This window comes from Physeter macrocephalus, chromosome 4, assembly GCF_002837175.3.
Source record: "Physeter macrocephalus isolate SW-GA chromosome 4, ASM283717v5, whole genome shotgun sequence".
Taxonomy (NCBI): Eukaryota; Metazoa; Chordata; class Mammalia; order Artiodactyla; family Physeteridae; genus Physeter; species Physeter macrocephalus.
This window is the reverse complement of record NC_041217.1, coordinates 145,778,319-145,785,532: the sequence shown is the minus strand read 5'-3', so window position 1 is coordinate 145,785,532 and position 7,214 is coordinate 145,778,319.

Genomic DNA, 7,214 nt, shown 5'->3' with positions numbered 1-7,214 from the left:
CCCACATGCCGCGGAGCGGCTGGGCCCGTGAGCCATGGCCGCGGAGCCTGCGCGTCCGGAGCCTGTGCCCCGCAACGGGAGAGGCCACGACAGTGAGAGGCCCGCGTACCGCAAAAAAAAAAAAAAAGAGATGGGGTTTGGGAGCCCGACCGCTGGTTCGGTTTCCCAGTTGGCCACTTTCTAACTGTACAGCCTCGATTAAGTAACTTGCCCAATGTCACACACTCAGATGCTCATGTGTATACATGCAAGTGTACCCCCAGGGCTCACCATGCAGTCATAGGTATCCTTGAGACTGATGGGGACCCCGCAGAGAAGGCCTAGCTCCCTCTCCTTCATCTTCTTCAATGCCTGCAGTTGTTCCTCACATTCCCCCAGGACATCTGTCAGGAAGTTCACCTCCTGGTGCACTTTCAGTGCCTGAGAAGCACTGAGGGAGACCAGAGGGGGGCTCAGGGGGTGGCCAGGCACAGGGCACTGAGTCACCCCATCCCCTCGGCCCACCCTGACTCAGAGCAAAAGTGACAGATGACTGTGGCACGAGTCACCTCCCGAGCTGGCTGCAGCGCCACGGGGTCACCCCTGTCCCCCAACTCCTCTAAGCAGAACGATGACAGGTGACATCCCCCACTCCACCCAGAGCCCTGGGGTTGGGCCCTGACCCTGACCGCCACCCCCTCTAGGTAGCTGCAGAGGACGCTCTCCAGACTCAGCTTGTCAGCCCGCAGCTTCTGGGCCAGCTTCCCCTGGGGCAGCTCCAAGAATGGGCTTGGGGTCCAGCTCTGGCTCCTGTGGAGTTGGGGGTGGGCAGATGTCATACTGCTCCACTCAGGGCCCCCCCACACACTCAACATCACGCCCACATACTCCAGTGGACACAGTGTGCTCATCACCTGTTCCTGTGCTCATCCTTAGCATTAAAGACATCCCCTGGTCTGTCTTCCGGTTGGCATGAAAGCCCTACAGGGACACAGGTGTCCTCTTCTGTGTCTGCCTCCCCAGAGTCGAGCCCAGGGCCCGGCACAGAGAAGGCCTTCCCCGCTCCTCATACCGCTATCCAGCAGGGACACCAGTGGAGTGGGAGTGACTCTACAGGCATATCTTGGGACACAGTGGTTACGGAAAGTAAGGCTCAGTTCTGTGAGGTTTGCCTTCAGGGCTCAGCCCAGCATCCCACCTTTCCTTCTTCTCCAGTCCTCCCACCCCTGCTGGTCTGACCTTGGGGAAGGGCAAGATCCAGCGTGGGTGGCGGGAGAGCTGGGAGCCAGCCTTGACCACAGCACTGGTCAGCTCCCCTTCCATGGCCTAGGTCTCCTCAGAGAGGAAAGGACCAGAAGTCAATCAGGAGTCAGCCATGCAGGTGAGCACAGACAAGCCCCCCAGCTGCTCTGAGCTCAGCCCTTCAGGGTGTGAGGGAGGGCCTGAATCAGCCCTCAGGACTCCGGTCAGGGGCAAGGGTGACGTGACAAGGACCTATCACACAGCGGGCACTCAAGAAGGCGAAGCTGTCTCCCTTTACCCTCCATGGTCCCAGCTGAGACCCTGCCGCTGGCAAGCTGGAGTGTGGGCTGGGTGGAGCTTTCTTGGTCCTGGAGGGGATCAGGGGAGACAAAGGGGTTTTCTTGGGAGGTTGGGGGCTCCAATGTTTCTTGGATTCTTCCTAATCCTCATCTTACTCTCCTCTGCAGCATCTGACTCTGAGACACCTTCCTTCTGGAAACTCTCCCTGTCCTCAACTCCCCTGACGTTCCCCTGTTCTCCAGCAATTCCTGCTCAGTCTCCTCTGGCCCTCCTCTCTCCTTACCTGTCCACCTTCCCTGGGCAACCTCAGCGGCCACATGGGCCCCACAGTGCCCAGATCTCCCCATTTCTCCAGTCCAGGCCCACCTCCCACCAGGCCTCAGACCCATTTACCCACCCACGGACCCACAGTCATCCAGGACTCATCATTTTTCTGTCAAACCTGTTCTTCTTCATGAGATTCCCAACTGATGATACTTGTGTCACCAACGCAGTGAACCTCAAGATCACCCTGGATCCTCCGACCCAAGTTCTTTTTTTTTTTTTTCACACACACACACACTGTATTTTATTTTTACAAGAGATAAATAAACTGACACCAAGCATTGTAAATGGATGACCACAACAAAAGCAACAATGATTGCAATTACCAAACACGAAACACCCTCATACTATGTCATAATATTGACAGACCCAAGTTCTGACCATGGATTGATAAATGCTAACACAATCACATGTAAGATAGACGTGTTACAACACTTCATACGTGCCAGGCCCCATTCCAAGCATTTTACATATAATAGTTCATATTACTCCTCACAACAACCCTAGGAGGTAGGTCATGTTATTTGCTCATTTTACAGCAGAAGACATTGAAGCACAGAGAGCTGTTTACCCAAGGACCTGGATTCACACCAGCCTGTGCAGCCCCAGTGACCATTCTCTTATCCACACACAATGCCAATAGGTGGTCCTGCCTCCTTCAAATCTCCCACTTCTGACTCTTCAGACTCCTTCCTGCCTAGAACCTTCTCTGTCTCTCAGTTTTCTTACAGCCTCCTCACTGGCCTCCCTGCCTCTAGACTCTACCCCTCCAGCTCAGCCTCTTCACTACGGCCTGGTGATCCTTTCCAGAACATATAAAACCCAAATCTGACTACAGGTCCCAGTTGCCCTCAGAATAAAGGGCCTGGGTGCCAGGCACTGCACTAGGCCCTTTCTCTGCCTGGGTCCCGGTGGGCCCATCTCACCAGCCTCTTCTTGCCTATTCCCCTCCTGTATACTGCTGCCCAATACTTCTATTCACTGTGCCATTTTGCCATCTCTGTGCCTCAGCTCAGAGCTCCCCAGCCTGTTTGCCACAAGTGAGACAGGCTGGGACCTGGGACCCTTTGCTGCTGTGCCACAGTGCTTACACCTGGACACACCTCTCCTCCAGCAACAAAATACAAAGAAACTGTATGGGACTAAAAATGACTGCATATATGCACAGTTGGGGCAAATTCTGGACGCAAAAGATACAAAGAGACCAAAAATCCAAATGCCACTTTTGAAGAACCTAGAGCAAAAACAGGGTGTCGGGAGCAAAAGCAGGGTACTGCGCATGCCCCCTGCACACGACACCACCTAAGGGGTGGGCAGACCACCTAAGCCACCCTCTGGCCCGACCCCTGGACACACCCCTACCCTCACCCCATATAAGAAACAAGCTTCTTGCTCCCCCACTACAGCAGGGGCCCCAATAAAGCCTTGCCTGCATTTCTTGTCTGGCCTCTAGTCAATTTCTATTGCTTGGGGAAGGCCAAGATCCCTGGTCAGTAACACAAGAAGTTTCAGGAGGGCCCGGATATGCATCACCCTGGACAGAGCGAGCATTTGGCTAGAATGCACCTCAACAGCTGCACCCTCGGTGCCTAAAAAATATTGAAATCCTTCTGAGTCACTTAGCAAAGAGCCACTGCCCTGAGCACTGCACTACCCAAGCTGCCCTAGCCCCTCCCCTGGGATTGCATCCTCTCTTCGCAGCCCAGCAAGTAAAGGGCTCCTCTAGGTACAGCCTCTGACTCCCTCGGGGGCCACGGAGGGCCAGCCTGTGCTCATCCCTTGCCCTGCTCTCCCCAGTCCTGAGGAGCCCCACCAGCCCCACCAGGGACCACCCAGCACTCGCCGGTCCACGGGCACTCCATCAAGACTGAACCGCCAACCCCGATTCCCACATAGTTACCTGGAGAGGTGGCACCCCTGGTGGCACCCTGAGGGCAAGTGCCCGGCGTCCATCTGGACCCCTGAGGCTAGCGTTCCCCTGCAGCTGTCCTTGCGTGGCCACTGGTGAAAATGGCAGCCTCTCGGGAAGCTGGGGAGAGGTGGGGAGAGCAGGCCAGGAGACACAAACGGGGGCCCTGCAGGCCTCTGCTGGGACTGCTCCTCTGCCAGTGCTGGGGTGGGGGGCTTGCAAGGGCCTGAGGAAGCTTTTCACCAACCCTGATGAATGGAACAAATCTACTAGAATAAATTCACTGAAACTCACTAAAAGCCCACTCAGCAAGGACAACATTCGTTTTATTGCTAAAATGAGAACTACCACTTAGATAGTGCGTGCTGTATACCCACTGTAAACATTTATTAACTTACTTGTGTACTGTAATTATAATCATCACCCCAGTGTAGAGATGAAGAGGTTAAGGCACAGAGAAATTATTTTAAATGTAAGCATCAGAGTCAGGATTCGAACACAGGCAGCCCAGCACTCTCTTAACTACCACACTCTTAACCACCATGTTACACAGGTTCTACCAAGGCCTGTAAGATCAGGTTCAATGTAATTTATATGACATTCTAATAACAGTTTTATGACTTAGTTGACAACAGAGACGCTTGAATATATAAAATCTCGGAGGGCATTAGAAGACCTAGGAATTGTGAGTGTCACTGCTACTGTTTCAGCAGACGCTGAGCTAGACTCAGCCCAAGAATGGATGCATTGGTGTTGAGAGAAAGTCTCTACTTAATGACTGCAAGTCACCTAATGACTCAGTTTATTGAGAGAGCTTTGAAAGACAGGGACATCTTCAAAAGATGACAGCCACATCAGACAATCCCCACAAATTTTCTAAAAATCAACAAATTATTTGGAAATTATTAGAATAATCTGATGAAAGAATTGAGCCTCAACTTATATTGCTTTTAAGCCACTTTAGTATATACTGGGTGGGCCAAAATGTACTTTCGTTCTTTTCCGTAAGATGGCTCTAGTAGCACTTAGTTGTCTTTAACTTCATTTGAAACAATTTTGTTAGATTGTATGTGACAGCTGTCATATCACCCTACATTAAAAAAAAGGCTTACCAAAATTGGTGAATTTTTGTGTAGTCATTTTAATATTGAAGATGGAAGAAAAAAGCAACATTTTCGGCAATATTATGTTTTATTATTTCAAGAAAGGTAAAAACGCAACTGAAACTCACAAAAAGATTTGTGCAGTGTATGGAGAAGGTGCTGTGACTGATCGAACATGTCAAAAGTGGTTTGCGAAGTCTAGTACTGGAGATTCCTCGCTGGACAATGCTCCATAGTCGGGTGGACCAGTTGAAGTTGATAGTGACCAAATCAAAACAATAATTGAGAACAATCAACGTTATACCACGTGAGAGATAGCTGACATACTCAAAATATCCAAATCAAGCGTTGAAAATCATTTGCACCAGCTTGGTTATGTTCATTGATTTGATGTTTGGGTTGACATAAGTTAAGCGAAAAAACCTTCCTTGACCATATTTCCGCATGCAAGTCTCTACTGAAACGTCATGAAAATCTTCCGTTTTTAAAACGAATTGTGACGGGCAATGAAAAGTGGATACTGTACAATAATGTGGAACAGAAGAGATCATGGGGCAAGCAAGATGAACCATCACCAACCACACCAAAGGCCAGTCTTCAACCAAAGAAGGTGATGTTGTGTATATGGTGGGATTGGAAGGGTGTCCTCTATTGTGAGCTTCTTCTGGAAACCCAAACGATTCATTCCAACAAGTACTGCTCCCAATTAGACCAACTGAAAGCGGCACTCGTCGAAAAGCATCCAGAATTAGTCAACAGAAAACACATAATCCTCCATCAGGATAATGCAAGACCACATGTTTCTTTTTTTTAAAATAAATTTATTATTTTATTTATTTATTTTTGGCTGCATTGGGTCTTCGTTGCTGTGTGCAGACTTTCTCTAGTTGTGGCGAGTGGGGGGCTCCTCTTCGTTGCGGTGCGCAGGCTTCTCACTGCGGTGGCTTCTCTTGCTGCGGAGCACAGGCTCTAGGCACGTGGGCTTCAGGAGTTGTGGCACGCAAGCTCAGTAGTTGTGGCGCTCAGGCTTAGTTGCTCCGCGACAACGTGGGATCTTCCCAGATCAGGGCTTGAACCCGTGTCCCCTGCATTGGCCGGTGGATTCTTAACCACTGTGCCACCAGGGAAGCCCAAGACTGCATGTTTCTTTGATGACCAGGCAAAAACTGTTACAGCTTGGCTGGGAAGTTCTGATTCATCCGCCATATTCACCAGACGTTGCACCTTCAGATTTCCATTTATTTTGGTCTTCACAAAATTCTCTTCGTGGAAAAAATTTCAATTCCCTGGAAGACTGTAAAAGGCACCTGGAACAGTTCTTTGCAGAAAAAGATAAAAAGTTTTGGGAAGATGGAATTATGAAGTTGCCTGAAAAATGGCAGAAGGTAGTGGAACAAAAGGGTGAATATGTCGTTCAATAAAGTTCCTGGTGAAAATGAAAAATGTGGCTTTTATTTTTACTTAAAAAACTGAAGGCACTTTTTGGCCCGCCCAATAGTGTAGAAGAGATCACCCTGTCCTGCCGAGCCCCATAGGTCCAGGGATGTCGGGCCTTCTCCACGCTCAGCTGGTCCTGCCTCCACGTGTGGTTTGAAAATCAAAGAAAATATATTTTGAAGTTTTTAGTAGATTGATTTATTATTCATATTTCCAAAGTGGTTGTTAAATATGTTTAATGTCATAAAACCCCTCAACCCTCAGGGTGGCCAGTTTCCACCTGAGGTGACCAGAGCCTCCTAGGCAGCAGCCTTCAGCCAGTGGACCCTACAAATATTATTTTCTAAGTATTCTATAGAAACACTGCCTTATCTCAGGCTTTTCTCTCTGGTACTGCCTTTCCTGTTCCTTCCTCCTTTTGGAAAACTCCTACATGTCCTGCAAGGCTTAGTTCCAACACCACCTCTCTGTGAAGCCTTCCCCACCAGCCCTCTCCAGACAGAAGAGATCACCTCTCCTGCTGAGCCCCACAGCTCCCTGGGCATCTGGCCTTCTCCACCCTCAGCTGAGCTGCCTCCCCTCGTGGTCTGCACAGCTCTGTTTCCATCACACCCCACCCAGACCGGGAGCCTCTTTAAGGCAAGCCTGGGTCAGATGTCAGATTCATCTGTATAATGAATCTGTCCCCAGGGTCCAGCAGAGACAAGACCCAGGAGAATCCTTTGTGAAATATTCCTAAATGGAAATGAATTGGATTTGTTTGAATCTCGTGAGGGTTTGACCTGTGTTTTAGCCTCCCACCTGCCTGGATCAGAAAGCTGGTCATCTGAGGCCTTGGAGGGTAACCCTGGCAGAGGAGTGACCTGATTGGGAAGGTGCCCAGGACAAACATGTGTAGCTATGTTGGGAAGAGAATAAGG